The sequence below is a fragment of the Miniopterus natalensis genome, chromosome X, assembly GCF_054644295.1.
Source record: "Miniopterus natalensis isolate mMinNat1 chromosome X, mMinNat1.hap1, whole genome shotgun sequence".
Taxonomy (NCBI): Eukaryota; Metazoa; Chordata; class Mammalia; order Chiroptera; family Miniopteridae; genus Miniopterus; species Miniopterus natalensis.
In genome coordinates, this window is record NC_142103.1 from 73,751,451 (window position 1) to 73,771,826 (window position 20,376).

A 20,376-nucleotide genomic window follows, 5' to 3' on the forward strand; every position below is an offset into this window, starting at 1 on the left:
TCAAAAAATTTATTTGCATAACTGCACAACCCATGGACACAGAAAATAGTGTGGTAAAGGCCTAGGATGGGGGGGAGGGGGTTGTTCAGTAGAAGGGGTCAATGGGGAAAAAAAGGGGACATCTGTAATATTTTCAACAATAAAGATAATTTTTTTAAAAAAACTAGGATCATCAGGCTCTAAAGTTCTTTCTAAAATTTCCACAGAACTCTCAATCTACCTCTTGATCTTCCTCTAATTAAACCTGATTATGCTCAAGTGCTAGCATTCCAAATACATAAAATAATTTCTTATTCAATTTATTGTTTGTTCATTTACTCATTTTAGAGCATCAGTTTCTTTTCTTTTGCATCACAAGTGCCTTCATATTTCAGCTACATTATAAAGTAAATTGGTTTGATTGGTTAGTCTTGGAACCTAACAACCATTTATAAAGGAATTTCTTTATTTATTTTACACAGACATATAATTCAAAAATATTTTACATTATAATGTCTCTTAATAGGTTTTGAATTTTAGTACTATTAGACTCTTCCCCAACTTTATTGAGGTATAACTGACAAAGTTGTCAATTTTGAAAGATATTGAAAGTGTGCAAAATTATGACTTTATATATGTATACATTGTAAAAGGATTTCCCATATCTAGCTAACTATCATCTCACATATTTACTTTCCTTTAAAACATGGAAACATTTAAGTTTTACTCTCAGCAAATTTCAATTATATAATACAGTATTATCAACTATATTCACCATGCTGTGCATTAGATCCTCAGAACTTATTTATCTTATAACTGAAGTTTGTACTCTTTACCAACCTCTCCTTATTCACCCCCACCCAGTCCCTGGCAACCACAATTCTACTCTTTGTTTCTATGAGTTCCAACATTTTAAAAATATTCCACAGATAAGTGAAATCATGCAGCTTTTGTCCTTCTCTATCTGACTTATTTCACTTAGCATAATGCCCTCCAGGTCCATCTATGCTGTCCCAATGGCAAGATTTCATTCTTTCTAATGGCTGAATAATATTTCACTATACATACATACACTAGTACACACTACATAATAATATAGATTATATACATAGTGTTATATAGATCTATAGATATAGATGATATATAGATATATAGATATAGAGATGATGATGATAGAGATAGATAGAGAGATTATAGAGATTAGAGATAGAGATATAGAGATAGAGAACATTTTCTTTTTCCATTTATCCTTTGACTGACATTTTGGTTGTTTCCGCACTTTGGCCACTGTAAATAATACTACTATAGACATAGGAGTACAGATATCTCTTCAAGATAATGATTTTGGTTTTGGCTTTTGGCTTGGAGGAGGCCTAAGTACAACTTTCTTTGGTGGTCCTGAATCCAGGTTCATCCAACACCAGCAGTCTCCACCATGCCGCTGAAGGTCTACCCCAACAAAATCAAAGTTGTATACCTGAGGTGCACCAATGAGGAAACTGGTGCCATATCTGCCCGAACCCCCAATATTGGCTCCCTGGGTCTGCCTCCCAAAAGTTTGGTGAGGATATCGCTAAAGCAAACAGTGATTGCAAGAGTCTGAGGATTACAGTGAAACTGACCATCCAGAACATTTAGGTCCAGGTTGATGTAGTACCTTCTACCTGATCATCAAAGTTATAAAAGAACTGCCAAGAGACAGAAAGAAGTAAAGAAGCATAAAGTGGAAATATCACTTTCAATGAGATTGTCAACACTACCCAACAGATGCAACACTCATCTTTAGCTGGATAACTCTCTGGAACCATTAAAGAGATCCTAAGGACTGCCCAGTTGGTGGGCTGCAACTCTGATGGCTGCTACCCTCATGACATCATAGATGACATCAACAGTGGTGCAGTGGAATGTCCACCTAATTAAGAACTACAAAGGACAATATTTCAATTAAAGATTATTTGAGAACCAAAAAAAGATAATGATTTTTTTTATAAAAGATAATAGAAAAATGAATTCTGTACATCACACAACTGACATATAAATGAACTTTGTGACTCAAACCATTTGTAAATTAGAAATGACCAGTTTGTGATCAATAAATGTCAAATGAGTGTTGCAGACAATAAATGCTATTAGAATTCAGATGGAGAAAGCCTTCTGTCTTAAAGATTCTGGGAAGGGTTTTACGGATGAGACAAGAAAGCATCCTGGGCAGTAAGAGCTGGAGCATTAAAGCAAGAATTGCCCTGGGTATATTTAAGGGTAATTGCTGAGGTGAATGGCTTGGATGGAAAATGTTAGATAGAGCCATATAATAGAGATGGTATGAGGGTCTATTATAGCAGGTGATAGAAGTATTCAGTTTATATGGCCTCCCCTGTTAGTACTCTCAACCAACTTGAATGTAGAGCAATACACAACTCTGCATATGTGTGTATAGAAATTATTACCTTCCCCTTCAAATTATAGTCTGTCATTTTACTGTACTCCTAATCTCAGTGAATGACACCACCACCTACTCATTTGCACCAGGTAAAAACCTGGGAAATTTTCTTTGACACATCCTACCTCTTCATTCCCACATATAAGCCATCAATAAATCATCTAAGCTCTAGCCCACAAACATATCCTGAATTCACCCACTCCTCCCCTGCCATACTAGCTTCCATTGCTATCTCCATAGTCCAAGTCACCAACATCTCTCAGTTGGACTCAATATCCTCCTGCATCCATATTATCCACCTTCAATCAGTCCACTCCACACTGCAGTAAAGTGACCTTAATGAAAGCCAATCTGACTGTATTACCCACACTTTAAACCCTTGGTGGTTTCTCATTGTTTCTAGAAAAAAAAAACAAAAAACTTCTTAACATGGACTTCATGGTTTGTACCCTACTATATCTCTAATTATACCTCAAAATGTATACCCCTTACTCTCTGCATTCTACCACACTAGCCTTTCAACCCTTCCTCCTATGGAAACACAGTCTGCTCAGCTTGAAGTGTTCTTCCTTTTCTTCACTCTTCACCTACTTAACTCCTATATACATTCTTCAGATTTCTACTATATAGCAATTCCTTGAGAAGCCTTACTTGGTCTGCCAGTCTAAATTAGGCCTTCATATTATTCTTTCACAGCATGTGGAAGTTTTCCTTCCCAACACTTTTCAAAGTTGGACTTTTAGATTTGCCTGTGTGAATAATTAATACATGTCTTTGTTATTACACTATAAGCTCTGGTTAGGGGAAAGCAGGGACTATATTTGTTTTGCTTTCTAATGTTCCCCTATGCCTCACTCCCCTATATCCAGAAATACTGGCAGTTGGGGAGAAAGGAATGAAGCTGTGATAATTGCTACAGAAATAATATTTGGCTTTTCAAGTTTTGGGAACATGAGGAGCCATGAGCAGCAAAGCCACCCATGACATCTTCTAATAGGTGGTGCAGAAAGTCCTACACTGGAACCAACACAAGAGCTGGAAATTTTTGGAAATGGTGGAGCTACAGATCAGCTTGAAGAACTATGACCCTCAGAAGGACAAACGTTTCTCAGGCTCCATCAGGCTTTAATCCACTCACTATCCCAAGTTCTCTGTATGTGTTCTGGGGGACCAGAAGCACTGTAATGAGGCCAAGGCCATGGCTGTCCCCACATGGACTTTGAGGTGTTAAAGAAAATCAACAAGAATAAGAAACATGGAACATACTGTTGAATCTCAGAGGGAAGGCAGGGGTGGGTGTGTGGATGGAAAGAGATTAACCTAAGCACATATATGCAGATATACATAACCCATGGACATAGATGGTAGTGTGGTGAAGGCATGGGGCAGGGGTGGGCGTAGGGTAGAAGGGGTCAATGGGGAAAAAAGGGAGGCATCTGTACTACTTTTAACAATAAAGATAAATTTTAGATCTAGGAAGATGGTGGCACTGTGACAAGAAGCAGAGTGCCATTGCTCCCAGCCACAGACTTGATTTACAGCAAAAATACTGCATAATCAGCTTGGAAAAATGAGAGAAATGTACCTAAGTGAACATATTTCTAGTAGGGAGCACTGAAAAAATCATAGAGTCTGGTAAGGTGGGGGGGGTCGTAGAAAGGGGGAGTCCCCCCGAAGCCTGTGTTGGGCTCTGGGGCCTTAAGGCTAGAGGCTTCAGAGCTTCCTTCCCTTGGGAGTGTGGACTGGCATCCAAAAGCTGGGATTTCAAACCTGGTGTGGAGGAGAAAGGAAGGAGAGCTCGTGCACAATGGGCAGAAGACCCAGGGGAACAGTGTGCCTGCAAGGAGGGGACTGCTCCTTCCAGTGAAAGAAAGCTTCTAATGGCAGGGTGAACAGGAGTCTTTCACACTGGGTGCTGACTATAGGAAAGGCTGTCCCTCAGTGTGTGTCTCCTGAATAGAAAAGGGCTGGGGGGCTTCACTGAGCAATAACATACAGGGACCCTCTGGCTTCTTGTAAGGCATTATATAAAATCTCAGAAAGCATCTGAACTGTGTGGTGTGAGTCAGGGGAAGAGAGCCCTCCCACTGCCAGAGAGGGTCTGAAGCCACCAGCGGGGAAGATTGGCACTCCAGCCTCCAGAGCTGCTGATGGGGTGAATCTGAGATTTTTGAACTGCTCTGAGGGGATCTAGGATAGTGGGCAAGGAGCTGTCTCAGCTTTACTAAGTTCAGCTGTGCAGGGGAACTGCATGAGGCTGTCTTTGTGACCTCTCTTGCTTGGTACCAATGAGTGGGGGCAAGGGACCTTGCAGGGTGGGTTCTCTGCCTGTGTGTTGCTTTGTGCATTTTTGAGTTTTTGATTGCTGAACGGATGCCCACCTTCCTGGATTGCATTGGGGAAACAGACCAGTGAAAGCTGGAATTTATGTCTGCATAGTGGAGAGTTTAAAATAAGTGCCCCATGTGATCAGCCAACTAGACCTGGGACAGGAGGGCAGAAGCAGGTCTACCTCTCCTGTAGGCTTGGAGCACCATTTTCAGCAGGAAAGATACTGGTTCAGCTCACTGAAGCCCCAGATATCCCCAGAAAGGGCACACTACTGAGGAGGAAGGGAGATCAGCTCATAGGACAATACAAGAATAAGATACTCAGGGACTGTTGTTTGGGACCTGGAGGAAAAGCTTAAAACCCTTGCTGGGAGCTGGGCAGGCAAAGTGCTCACCTGAATTTTTTTTTAATCGAACCCACTGAGCCCAGGCTGCTGAAACTGCCCATACAGAAAAGGCAACACACTAAAATCAATCTGAAACTACAGCAGGCCATTGTATGGGGAACTAGAATTAGAGGATACGGTAGAGAGTGAGGAGTTGGCTTTGAAGCTGAGACTAACTTCCCCACTGTAAGTGCCTAACAACAAAGCCTCTAAGTAAGGGGAGCAATATCTCGAGCTACACTAGCCGGCCTGCATCCTAAAGACTCTTCAGAAGACTCTAGAGTAAGACCAGGAAACCACAAGGGGAAGGCAAAATAGCTGACAAGTGGAGGTGGTCCACAGAAACCCTCAGATCAACCAACTACCTAAGGACACCAGAACCAAACCTAGACAGCTCCTAACATTGGCTGACACACAAGTACCTCCCAGGAGAACCAAAATCAGCATACAAAACAGTGAGCCTCAGACAACATAAGCTGCCCAGATGAAACTCATTTGATTGACTTTTTTTTTTTTTAGAAAACAAAGAGGAAAGAAAAAATTTCTTTATAAATTTTTAATTTTTTTTAATATTTAAATCTTTGAATTAATTTTTTAAAAATTTTGTTTTGCTTTGCTTGTTTCTTTTTTTGCTTTGTTTTGTTTTTGTTCTATTATCAAGATTTTATTGATATTCTCTGCTTAATTTCTGGGATATTATCATTATAACCAGTAAGTTTACTGCTTTTCTCTATTGTTTCCCCCATGTCTCTTATTGGACACCCTCAATGCCCTTGCTTTATCTCTCTCTTCTTCTTCCTCCATTGCGATAACTTTTTTTTTCTTTCTTTCTTTTCTTTTTCTGCCTTCCATCTTCCTGTTTTTTGTTTGTTTGTTCATTTCTGTTTGTCTCTTTATTGTATTCTTACTTTTCCTTTTTCAACTATTTTTCTATTCTTATGCTATACATTTAATTTTTTGCTCACCCTCCTTTAAGAATATTTTCACTGCCCCTTTTATCTCCCAGTAGATTCTCTATTTCTTACTTTTTATTTTATGTTATTGTTTTTTCTTTTTTTCTTTCTATTAGTAATAATATCCTTTTCTCTCTCTATGTATTTTTTTTTTTATTTCTTTTTTTTGCTTTAGCATTTGTGTTCTCACATCACTCTCTCAATACTACTTTCACTTGGAATGTTTTCATTGTGGTGGTCAAGATATTTGTATGATCCTGCTTCTTTCCTGGCAATTTGGTTGTGTATTGTCTTGCTTTGACAGCACCTGTACAACAGCTCACAAGGTTGGGGTTGAGCCACACAGTCAGCCAACGTGAGAGGAGAGTCCTCACAAGAATGGGTCAAAAACAATCTTGACCCAATCACAACAGGAGAGCCCCCAAAAAGCCACAAAAGGGACATCCACAAAAGGGATAAGGTTAGAGCAAATAGCTCAGAATTATAAGGAAAACACACCTCTGGGCTCCACCGGACATAGACTACAAAATACAACCCCACAAGACTGAGAGGCAGCAAATATATCTAATATACAGATACAAACATTGAGAGCCATCAAAATGAGGAGACAAAGAAACAACCCCCTAAAATAAAGAAAAGGAAAAATTGCCAGAAAAAGACCTCGATGAGATGGAGTTAAGCAAGTTATCAGAAATAGAGTTCAGAGTAATGGTTATAAAGATGCTCAAGTAAGTTAATGAGAACCACAAGACATTTAATGGAAAGGTCCAGGGACTTAGTGAAAACATGAAAAAAAAGACTAAATATGATGAATAAGAACCAGGCAGAAATGAAGAATACTATATCTGATATCAAGAATATGCTGGAAGGAATTAAAAGCAGGCTGAAAGAAGCAGAGAATAGAGTAAGTGACTTAGAAGACAAGGTAGAAAAAGGCACTCAAACAGAGCAGCAAAAAGAAAAACATTTAAAAAGCATGAGGACAGTCTAAGGCAACTTTGGGACAAGATGCAGTGAAACAACATTCGCATCATAGGGGTCCCAGAGGGAAAGAAAAGTGAGTAAGGGATAAAGAACTTGGTGGAGGAAATCATGGCAGAAAACTTCCCTAAGCTGGTGAAGGAGAAAGCCACACAAGTTCAGGAAGCACAGAGGGTTCCAAGCAAGAGGAACCCAAAGAGACCTGCTCCAAGACACATCATAATTAAAATGGCAAATGTTAAGGACAAAGAATATTAAGGGTTGCAAGAGAGAGACAAGCAGTGATCTACAAGGGAACCCCTATAAGGCTAACAGCAGATTTCTCAACAGAAACTCTTCAGGCCAGAAGGAAGTGGCATGAAGTTCTCAATGTAATGAAAAGCAAGAACCTGCTTGAGCAAGGATATCATTTAAAATTGAAGTTGAAATAAAGAGCTTCCCAGAAAAGAAGACTAAAGGAGTTCAGTACCACCAAACCACCATTGCAAGAAATGCTAAAAGGACTGCTTTAAGAAGAAGAAATAGTGAGAAAAAGGTATATCAGCATAAAGGGGGAAAAAATGACATTAAATAAGTTTAATAGTAACCTTAAATGTAAATGGAATAAATGGTCCAATCAAAAGGCATAGGGTAGAGGAGGGGGAAGATGGCAACACTATGAGAAGCATCAGAGCACCCTTGCTCCCAGCCACAGTATTTTACTCCTAAAATACTACATAGCCAGCTTGCAAAAACCAGAGAAACATACCTGAGTGGACTGAGTGCGAGTAGGGAGCACTGAAGAATCATCATAGAGTCTGGTAAGAGAGGGGGGGCATAGAAAAGGGGAGACCACCCCTGAAGCCTATACTGGGCTCTTAGCCTTGAGGCTTGGAGGCTGAAAAGCTTCTTCCCCTCGGGAGTGCAGACAGGCATCCAAAACCTGGGATCTCACACCCAGAGTGGAGGAGAGGGAAAGGAGCGCCCCACACAGAGGGCAGAGGGACCCAGGGGAGTGGTGAGTCCACGAGGAGGGGACAACACCTTCCTAGCGAAACAAAGCTTCTAGTGGTGGATGAGGCCGGTGTCTAACGCTCAGGGTGCCAACCATAGGAAAAGCTGTCCCAAAGCGTTTGGCACCCGAGCAGTAAGGGACCAGAGGACTGCACTGAGCAGCTGCACATAGGGACCCTCTGCCTCCCTGTGAGGCATTGTGTTGAGCCCCAGAAAGCACTGAATCTGCGTGGCATGGGAAGGGCAGGAGAGCCCTCCCGCCCTGAGCTCCCAGTGCTAAGAAGCTGGGATTTGTGACCAGCCCTGAGGGGCGTCCTGGTGGCACTGAGCTACCAGTGGGGAGGTTCTGGGATCTGTGGCCAGCCATGAGGGGCACCATGGCAGCGCGTGGAGTAGCCCCAGCTTTGCTGAGACCAGTGGTGCGGGGAGCTGCGTGGAGCTGACTTTGGGTCCTGTTTGCTGCTTTGTGCATTTTTTTGAGTTCTGATTGCTGAACTGGCTCCCACCTTCCAGGCGTGCACTACATAGACAAACCAGCAGAGGCTGGGATTGGTGTCTGCACAGTAAACTGTCTGAGGGACCTGCCTGGTGCAACCAGCCAACCAGAGTTGGGAAGGGAGGGGTGGAGCTCACCTGCCTCTCCTGCAGTCTGGGAGCACCACCCCCAACAGGAAGGGGCTGGTCCAGCTCACTGATGCCCCAGATACCCCCACAGGGCACAGTCTTAAGGGGGAAGGGAGAGCAGCTCACAGGAGAACATTACAATAATAAGACTCCCAGGGACTGTTGTTTTGGAACTGGAGGAAGTGTTGAAAAACCTGGATGGAGATTGGGCAGGCAAAGGGCTTACTGGAATTTTTGTTGTTGTTGTTGTTTTAAATATATATTTATTGATTTCAGAGAGAGGAAAGGCGAGGGAGAGAGAGAGATAGAAACATCAATGATGAGAGAGTGATTGATCGAGCCCGCAACCCGGGCATGTGCCCTGACAGGGAATCGAACCCTGATCGCCTGGATCCTAGGTTGATGCTCAACCACTGAGCCACGCCCGGCTGGGCCGGAATGTTTTTTTAATTGAACCCACTGAGCCCAGGCTGCTAAAACGGCATATACAGAAAAGGCAACAGACAGAAATCAATCTGAAACTGCAGCAGGCCAGTGCACGGGGAACTAGAATCAGAGGACAGGGTATGGACTGAGGAGCTGGCTGTGGAGCAGAGACTAACTCACTCACAGTGAGTGCCTGACAGCAAAACCTCTAAGGAGAGTGATATCCTGAGCTACACTAGCCATCCTGCACCCTAAAAAACTCTACAGAAGACTCTGGAGTAACACCAGGCAACTACAAAGTTGCAAAATATCTGACAAGAGGAGGTGGTCCAAGGAAAGCCTCAGGTCAGCTATCTACTTAAGGAAACCAGAGCCAAACTTAAACAGCCCCTCACATTGGCTGATACATAAGTACCTCCCAGAAAAACGGAAATCAGCATACAAAACAAAGAGACTCAAACAACATAAGCTGCCCAGAAGAAACTCACCTGATTGTCTTTTTTCTTGTTTGTTTTTGTTTTTGTTTTTTGTTTGTGTGTTTGTTTGTTTGTTTTGTCTCTTTTTCCCTTAGGAAGAAGAGAAAGGGGGGAAATTTATTTGTTTTTTCTTCTTTTTTAAATTTTACAATAATTAAAAAAAAAATTTTTTTTAATGTTTTTTAACTAAAATTTTTTTAGAAAAGAATTTTGTCTTGCTTACCTTGTTTTCAGTTTTGTTTCTCTGTTTTGTTTTGTTTATTTGCTTTGTTTACTTTTATCCTTGCTTCTACTATCAAGACTTTCTTGATATCCCTACTTAACGACTGAGACTTTATCATTATAACCAAGTTTACTGCTTTCCTTTATTGTTTCCCCCAGATCTCTTACTGGACTCCCTTTTGGCCCAGGCTTTATATCTCTCTTTCCTCTCAATCCACAGGCATTACTTTTGATTTTTCTTCTTTTTTCTTTTTCTTCTTTTCTTTTATCCTTTTGTTATCCTCCATTCTGTCTTCCTGTCTTTTTGTTCAATTGTTAGTTTCTCTTATTCTCTTTATAGTATTTTTATTTCTCATTTTCAACTATTATCCTATTCCTATTCTCTCCCTTAATTTTTTGCTGGCCCTTCTTTCAGAATCTTTTCTCTGCCTATGTTGTCTCCCAGTAGCTTCTCTATTTTTTACATTTTAGTTCATTATTATTTCCTAAATTTTCACCACTATATGCCAACAAATTGGACAACATGGGGGAAATGGACAAATTCCTAGAAACATACAACCTTCCAAAGTCGCATCAAGAAGAGGCAGAAAACCTGAATAAGCTGATAACAACTAAGGAAATTGAAGCAGTAATCAAAAAGCTTCCAGCAAACAAAAGTCCTGGACCAGCTGGATTGACAGGCGAGTTTTACCAAACATTCAAAGAAGAATTAACACCTATTCTATTCAAACTATTCCAGAAAATTCAAGAGGAGGGAAAACTCCCAAACTCTTTTTATGAGGCCAGCATCATCCTAATTCCAAAACCAGATAAAGACACTACAAAGAAAGAAAATTACAGGCCAATATCCCTGATGAACATAGATGCTAAAATCCTCACTAAAATACTAGCAAACTGGATCCAGCAATACATTAAAAAGATCATACACCACGACCAAGTGGGATTTATTCTAGGGATGCAAGGCTGGTATAACATCTGCAAATTAATAAATGTGATTCATCACATAAACAAAATGAAGGACAAAAATCATATGATCGTATCAATAGATGCAGAAAAAGCATTCGACAAAGTCCAGCATCAATATCTGATAAAAACTCAACAAAGTGGGAATAGAGGGATCATACCTCAACATAATAAAGGCCATATACGACAAACCTACAGACAACATCCTGCTCAATAGTTAAAAACTAAAACCATTTCTCTTAAAACCAGGAACAAGACAGGGATGTCCACTTTCACCACTCTTATTCAACATAGTACTGGAAGTCCTTGCCACAGCCATCAGACAGAAAGAAAACATAAAAGGTATCCAAATTGGAAAGGAGGAAGTAAAACGGTCATTGTTTCCAGATGACATGATATTGTATATAGAAAACCCTAAAGTCTCCATCTAAGTACTACTAGATTTGATAAATGAATTCGGCAAGGTAGCTGGATACAAAATTAACACCCGGAAACCAACAGCATTTTTATACACCAACAATGAACTCTCAGAAACTAAAAAAAAAAACATCATTTACCATTGCAACTAAAAAAATAATATACCTAGGAATAAACTTAACCAAGGATGTAAAAGACCTGTACTAGGAAAACTACAGGACACTGAAAAAAGAAGTAGAGGAAGATATAAACAAGTTAAGAATTTACCATGTTAATTTACTGGAAGAATTAATATCATTAAAATGTCCATACTACCCAAAGCAATCTCTAGATTCAATGCAGTTCCTATTAAAATACAAACAGCATATTTCACAGATCTAGAACAAATATTCCAAAAATTTGTATGGAACCAAAATAGACCCTGAATAGCCATAGCAACCTTCAGAAAGAAGAATAGAGTTGGAGGGATCACTTTACCAGATATCAAACTGTACTACAAAGCCATTGTAATCAAAACAGCCTGGTATTGGTACAACAAGAGACCTATAGATCAATGGAACAGAACAGAGACCTCAGAAATAGACCCATGCTACTATGGTCAGTTAATATTTCACAAAGGAGGGGAGAGCATACAATGGAGTACAGACAGTATCTTCAGTAAATGGTGTTGGTAAAATTGGACAGCTACATGCAAAAAAATGAAACTAGCTCACCAGCTTACTCCATACACAAGAATAAATTCGTAATAGATAAAAGACTTAAAATGTAAGTCATGAAAGCATAAGAATTCTGGAAGAAAACAAGCAGTAAAGTCACAGACATCTCACATAGTGGAATTTTCATTGATACGTCTCCTAGGGCAAGAGAAACAAAAGAAAAAAAATAAACAAATGGTACTACATCAAACTAAATAGCTTCTGCACAGCAAAAGAAATCAGCTTCAAAATACAAAGGAAACCCACAGTATGGGAGAACATATTTGCCAAGAATGTATCTGATAAAGGGCTAATTTCCAAAGTGTACAAAGAGCTCATACAACTCAACAAGAAGAAAACAAAAAGTCCAATTAAAAAATGTGCAAAAGACCTAAACAGACACTTCTCCAAAGAGGACATACAGATGGCCAAGAGACATGAAAAAATGCTCAACATCACTAATCATCAGAGAGATGCAGATTAAAACCACAATGCGTATTGCTTTACACCTATCAGGATATCTACCGTTAACAAATCAACAAATGACACTTGCTGGCGAGGATGTGGAGAAAGGGGAACCCTGATACACTGCTGGTGGGAATGCAGACTTGTGCAGCCACAATGGAAGACAGTATGGAGGTTCCTCAAAAAATTAAAAATGGAACTGCCTTTTGACCCAGTGATCCCACTTCTAGAAACATATCCTAAGAATCCTAAAACACCAATCAGAAAGAATATATGCACCCCTATGTCGATAAGGGTGCAATTTATAATAACTAAGATCTGGAAATAACCCCAAGTGCCCATCAGTAGATGAGTGGATAAAAAGCTGTGGGACATTTACACCATGGAATACTATGCAACTGTAAAGATGAAGGATCTTGTACCCTTTAGGACAGGATGGATGGACCTGGAGAATATTATGCTAAGGGAAATAAACCAAGCAGAGAAAGACAAATATCACATGACCTCACTTATATGTGGAGTCTAAAGAACTTAACAAACTGATGAACAGAATAGATTCAGTGACATGGAAGCATGGGACTTACGAATCCCAGAGGGAAGGTGGATGGTGGGCAGCGGGAGAGTTTCACCAAAGAATATATATGCATATATGCATAACCCAAGGACACAGACAATAGTGTTGTGAGGGACTGAGGAGGGTGGAGGAGTGGGGCAGAAGTGGTCTACAGGGAGAAAAAAGGACATCTGTAATATTTTGAACAATAAAAAAATAAATTAAAAATTTTTTAAGATAAATTTAAAAAATAGAATAAGAAATTTGTCAAGAAGAATGATGCCTCTTTCGCTTCAAAGTCTCTGATCCAGCAGATCCCAGGAATCCTGGGCACAAGCCTTAAATAAGGCTGGCAAGTTCTCGTCCTTGTTGACCCACAATGAAAACATGTTGGCCAACATTGATGAAGTGAAATCCACAATCAAGTTTCAGATGAAGAAGGTGCTGTGTCTGGCAGTGGCTGTTGGCCACGTGAAGATGACAGATGATGAGCTTGTGTGCAACATTCACTTAGATGTCAATATCCTGGTGTCATTGCTCAAAAAGAACTGGCTTAATAAACCATACAGCTACTATTTTTAAAAAAAGAATCTATGAGTGTTTTCAGATCAAAAAGAATACTGTGGTTTTTTTTCTTTACATATGGGCAAATTAGTATATTAGAGAAATAAAATAGTCATGTATTTCTTAATACATATACACCACATAATGACATTTTAGTTGTGATGGGCCCCATATATGACAGTGGTCCCATAAGATTAAAATAGAACTGAAAAATTTCTATCACCTAGTGAATTCATAGCTATTATAATATTATAGCACATGCATTACTCATGTGTTTGTGTAGGTGCTGGTGTGAACAAACCTTGTATGTGGCCAGTCACATAAAAGAATAATAATACAATTATGTACAGTACCTAAAACTGAATAATGATATATAATAAATGCCTATATTGCTGCTTTATGTATTTATTATTCTACACTTTTATCATTATTTTAGAGTGTACTCATTCTATTTATTAAAAAAAAAGTAAAACAGTATAGCGTGTTATGCTGACAGCAGATCCATACAACTCATGTTTACTGCATTTCTTGATTGCAGCATTTTCTCTTGTGTTTGATTTAATCTCTTGTTGTTTTGTTCATCATGGTCCCTAAGCATACAAAATCTACTGCTAATGTTTCCAGGAAGAGGCCACATCAATCACTTGACCTGGAAATAAAATTAAAAGTGTTTAAGGAACTCAAAGTGGAAAATCAGTGATTGGTTATTGCTCTTCAGTCAGGCATGTCCCATGCCACCATAGCTACAATCTTGAAGAACAAAAACAAAGTGACTGAAGCTGTCATTGAAGGCAACAAAACTAACAAAAATTCAAGAAGGACCTATATGAGACATGGAGAAACTGTTAATGACCAGGATTGAAGACCAGACACAGAAGCATATCCCTCTCTGCATCATGATGATCACAGCCAAATCAAAAAGTTTGTTTATGATGTGGGGGAAAAAGATAGACCCAACTATGGTGATGAATTCACTGCTAGTTATAGGTGGTTTAAACTATTTAAGAATTATTATGCATTACATAATGTGAAAGTGAGTGGTGAGTCTGTGAATGCTGATGTGAAGGCAGCTAAAGACTTTTTGGAAACTCTAGATAAGCTGATTGTGGAGGAGAATTACTTGCCAGACAAATTATGGATGAAACCTCCCTACTCTGGAAACATGATTGAAAGGACTTTCATTCACAAGGAGGCCAAATCAATGCTAAGTTTCAGGGTTTTAAAGACAAGATAACAATCTTACTTGGGGGCAATGTTTCAGGCTACAAATGGAAACCCTTTGTGATCTGGCACAGTGAAAACCCAGGGCCTTCAAGCATATCAATAAACACACGGTGCCAGTGTACTATAGGAGCAATAACAAGCCATGGATGACCCAGGTCCTCTTCCAAGATATCCTCCTGAGTTGCTATGGCAGCGAAATGGAGAAGTACTGTTTGGAGAATAACATATCTTTCAAGATTTTGTTTGTTGATAATGCTCCAAGACATGCCCCTTTTACTGGTAATCTACATCCCAACATTAAAGTGGTATTTCTCTCTCTGAAGCTGCCTCTTTCATTCAGCCAATGGATAGAGGAGTTGTTGCATATTTTGAGTTCTCTGACTTGAGGAGGACCTTTGCCTAGGCTATTGCTGCAACTGAGGAAGACCACTGAGAAAACGCTGATGCAGTTCTGGAAGAATTACATCTCTGACTGCATCAAGAACATTGCTTGGGCTTAGGGTGATGCCACCAAAGAGTGTATGAATGGTATCTGGAAGAAGATACTCAAGAAGTTTATACATGCTTTCAAAGGATTTGCCAAGGGTGAGGAAGTTGCAACAATCAACAAAGCTATGGTTGAGATGGCAAGCAGCTTTAACCTAGGTATGGGTGAGGATGACATTGAGGAGCTCTTAGAGGTGATTTCTGAGGAATTGACTAATGAGTTGTTGGAACTGAAACAGGAACACAGCTGAAGAAGAAGCAAGAGAAAAGGGACCTGCAGGAGAAAAAGAAGAACCCTCAAGAAAATTCACAGTGAAGAATTTAGCAGAAGCTTTGGCAGACCTCAACAAACTCCTTGAAATGTTTGAAAACATTGACTCAAACTCTGAAAGGTTTTCCTTAATAGAAAGGAATTTCATGGTGCATCATCTGCTTAAAAGCAAATCTATGATGAAAAATAATCAAGCAAACCACCATGGACATACTTCTAAAAAGAGTGACACCTCCTCAAGGAGAGCCTCAGGCAAGTCATTCAGGAGGTATTCCAGAAGAAGGCATTGTTATCATAGGAGATGACAGTTCTATGTGTGTTTTTGCCCCTGAACACCTTCCAGTGGGACAAGATGTAGAGGTGGAAGATTTTGATGTTGGTGATCCTGACCCTGTGTAGACCTAGACTAATGTGTATGTTTGTATCTTAGCTTTTAACAAAAATGTTTAAAAAGTAAAATGAAATAATTTTAAATAAAAGAAATCTTATAGAATAAGTATATAAAAAAATTTCTACAGCTGTACAGTGTGTTTGTGTTTTAAGATAAACATTATTACAAAACAGTAAAAAAGTTTAAAAAAGTTTATAAAGTAAAAAAGTTATAATAAACTAAGGTTAATTAATTATTAAAGAAAGAACTTTTGGGGACTCAGTTGGTTGGGCATCGTTCCATGCACCAAAAGAAGGAATTTTTTAAAAATAAATTTAGTGTAGCCTAAGCATAGTGTTTATAAAGTCTACAGTAGTGTATAGTACAGTAGTGTAATGTCCTAGGCCTTCACATCCACTCACCACTGACTCACCCAGAGCAACTTCCAGTCTTGCAAATTCCATTCATGGTAAGTAACCTATATAGCTGCACCATTTTTTATTTTTATAACACATTTTTGCAATAACTCTTTATGTTTAGATATGTTTAGATACACAAATACATTGTACTATGCCTACAATATTTAGTACTGTAACATGCCACACAGGTTTGTAGCTTAGAAGCAATCAGTTATACCATATAGCCTAGGTGTGTAGTAAGCTATACCATATAAATTTGTGTGAGTCAAATCTATGATGTTTGCACAATGATAAAATCACCTAACAACACATTTTTCAGAACATATCCCTGTCATTAAGTGATACATGACTGAATAATTAAAGAACTATAGCTTCTGTTCAATGGATCCAAGTGATAATGGACTTCATAACTAAAATCATTTGTTGAAAACAAATAATGGAACCAATTTACAACTTTATAGCAAGGTTCATAATTCACATCACTGAGAGATAGGCCTGTAGGAGTCATCTAAGCAGTGTCATGGGGCCCTTAGTATGGTTCAAACATCAGCGATCAAATACAAAATGGACTAAAAGAAAGTGTTTCTCTTCCCTGAGGTTACTAGTTAACAAACCTAAGATCTTGTTTATTTGTTCTGCCATGGGCTGTGTGTCCTTTCAAGCTTCTTAAACAAAATATAACAGAACAATAACATGGATTGCAGATAGCCAGACTTTAAGGTTCTTGGGTAAATATGAACCTCAAACTACTCCCCAACTATTCTTCCTAATTATTCCAACAAGAGGAAAAGTAGTGGATGTCTTTTCCTTTATTCTTGTAAAGATAAGATACCAACTGAATGCTGCCAGGCTGTCTTTATAAAGCTGACAAGCAGTTGCACTAGGGAATAAAAATAAACACCACAATCATATACCCTTCAAAGCTTTCAACCTACCAGGACCATTTACAATAACCCCAATGTGTAGGTATTAAAGAGGTGCCAAGCAGGTGCCTAATGTGGCACTGTGGCTTGATTCTTTGCTGCTTCCAATCTCCTGTAGAGATGATCCCCTCGCATATGCTTGTCTCCTATAAGACTATTCATGTGAGACACATATTAAGATGCCCTCAGGTACATAGACAAGGGAATGTCAGATGTGTAATCAGGGAAGGGAAATGGACTATGAAACCAGAACAGTCATATAAAATGAGAAACCAGCTTTGTCATCTTTCATATTAGTAGGTTTCTTTCGAAGGTATCCCCAAAGTCCAACCCCTATGCTGTTAACTCTCTTGTCTTATGACTAAGCAGTATCTGGAACCAGCCTGCTTCAGTTCAAATTTCAGTTATCCTATGTGAGCCTTGGGCAGATAAATTAATTCTGTTTCTGTTTCTTCCTCTGTAAACTAGGGAGAATAACAGTACCTACCTCTTAGGGTTTCTGTGGCAATAACTTATGCTTATAAAGAACTTAACACAGTGCCTAGCTCATAAGACTTTCATGTTTTTTGATGCAGCTATTATTATTATTATTATTCAGTTTGCTACAAGATAGGGTAATTAGTGAGTTGCATCAGCCAAGACAAACTAGGCCTAAACTGACAGCCATGATTTGTAAGCATTTTTCTTTCAGTAAACTGACATCTTGTTTGCTTTCCCCTTGGCTTCCAAATTAAAAACAAAAAAACAAAACAAAAAAAAACCAATAACACAAAAAATTGCTTATGCTCAAATTGTATCTCTACAGCTTACCTACCTGTGTGACATTCATTAAGTTACTTAACCTCTCTGTCTCAGTTTCTTCACTTAGAAAAAAAAGTATAATTGCATCCCTATGATCAGTTCATTGTGAGGATTAAATGGATTATTTCACATAAAATTCTTAAAACAATGCCTTCTAGAAAGATTGAATGGGACTGGGACAAGATAGAAGAAAACCAGGGAAAGTCACTTTTAAAGATGAGGAAACTGGAATACAAAGAGGTTAAATAACTTGTCTAAATGTACTTTCTTTCTTGAGTTTTTTTCCTTCTCTTTTTGCCCAATTCTCCCTTGTATGAACTGCCTCCTTCACAGTAATATATTCACTCATCCTGAATATGTACCTGTGTCAACACACTTTTGCATATACCATATCTTTTGCTTGGAATGTCCTTTCCCATTCTTTTATAACGCTCTTAATCAAGGCTTAAATGAAATTTCACCTTGTAAATTTGAGTCTCACCAAGTTGATCTCCAGCCCATGTTGATCTCTTTGCTTCTTGACTCTGGAATTCTCAGTGTCTAAATCAAACCCTTGACACTAGTGACTAACACTTACTGAGTGCCTACTGTGTACCTAGGTATCATGCTAAGCAATGCATGATCTCATTTAATTCTCCCAAGAAGCCCAGAGCTAAGTTCTTTTTTTAACAACCTCATTTTATAGATGAGGAAACTGAGGCTCAGCAAGGGTAAGTGATTTGTTCATTGCTAGTAAGTTGAGGAGGCAGAGTTCCATGTGATCCCCAAGATCACACTCTTCCCCACAACATTCCACTTACTGGTATCCTTAGGCTTCTCTTCACATGTCTCTCTCAGCTTCCCAGCTTGAATCTGAGCTAATTGAGAGGAACAACTGTGTGTTATTTATCTTTATAGTTCCAGTGTGCCTAGTAGCATAGTGCTTGGTAAGGAATAGGTACTATAAGTATCTATTTAATAAGAATCAGCTTCCAACTTAATCCACAATTTCACCTTGAAAATCCAACAGAAACAAACATGAACCATGTTTATGGATGAAATTAGGCAAGGTAGTGCTGCTTAATCATCAGTTCTATTAGTCATTAGTGGCAGTGTGATGTCTGCATATTCTGGAACCTGAGATAAGCTCCTTTTTGTCTTTCTGTCTTTCATCACTCACTCATTCAACAAACTGTAATAAAGGTAAAAACATGCATAGGATGTTGTGGGAGCGTAGAGAAAAGATATGACTGGGGGGACAAGGGAGGATGTTGGGGAAGGTTACTCAGAGTAGGTGACATAGCCTCATTCAGCAGTCACTGCAGTACCTTTCCAATGGATGCATAATAAATAATATGTATAATAAATAATAGAGTTTGGCAGAGATCACTTGATCTTAGAATTCTTAGTGAAAGCAAGTTAAGAAAAGAATCTTGAAGCTTAAGAACATGAGATTTCACAGGGCTTAAAGCATAGGTTTTTGTAAGAAGTAAAAATGGGGAATAAAAAAAGAATTCCCCAGATATTGAAGGCCTCTTAATTGCCAGATGTTTGATGTATATTATTTCATTCAGTCCTCCAAAGGATCATGTGATACAAATCTTTTCTCTGATTTTATGGTAATAATGCTGTGGACAGGAAGGTGAAATGACTTATAAATTGTGAAGATCAGTTTGACTTCAGTTTCAGTGCTCTTTCCAGGAATACTGGTAGCAAACTCTCATATAGTACTTATGAATTACAAAGCATGTTTCTTAGTATGTTACATGTATTAAGTTATTTAATCCTCTCAACACCCCCAATAAAGTAGGTTCTAATATTACCATATTATTTTACATATAATCAAATTGAGATACAAGGAATTAAGCAATTTGCCCTAGACAACACAGCAAAGAAAATGATGGAGCCAGAATCTAAACACAAGTCATCTGTCTCTTAAATCATGTACACTAGGCTGCTTCCACTATGTTAGGTCTAGCTAGCTAGAAGGAGGCATTGCCTTCCCAATTCTGCCAGGCCATTAGCACAAATTTTTCCTGTGAAGGTGACTGACTGGGGTAGGTGTGATAGAGAGTAGGAAAAGAGATCTGGAGCCAGCAGGAGAAATCAGCATTTCTTACTACCTTTTTTCTTCTCTTGCTTTACCCCAAGGTCAGAGAGGTGGGCGCACGGCAGCCTAGGGGCATAGAGGTCACAAACTGCTTGCTCAGCCTTGTGTATAAATCTGGCAAGGGCATAGTCAGTCTTCTCAGAGATAACCCACAACTAATTCTCTCAACCCTATCCTAGAGAAATGCACAATGATTAGTGTTAGAGCCTGAAATTTCTCCTCAGTTTGATCTGTTTACTGCCCAGGATGAGTACTATGCCAATGAGGAATGCCAGAGTAAAGTCATGATGGAGTTTTTCCCTTTAAGGAAACTGGAACATATATAG

General features: G+C 39.1%; 2 pseudogenes; both read left to right on the plus strand.

The window, feature by feature from the left end:
* The first annotated feature begins 1,414 nt into the window (after positions 1-1,414).
* LOC148090575 (large ribosomal subunit protein uL11 pseudogene) lies at positions 1,415-1,899 on the plus strand (annotated as a pseudogene).
* Positions 1,900-3,380: 1,481 nt separating this feature from the next.
* Positions 3,381-20,376, plus strand: LOC107541343 (large ribosomal subunit protein uL1-like; annotated as a pseudogene).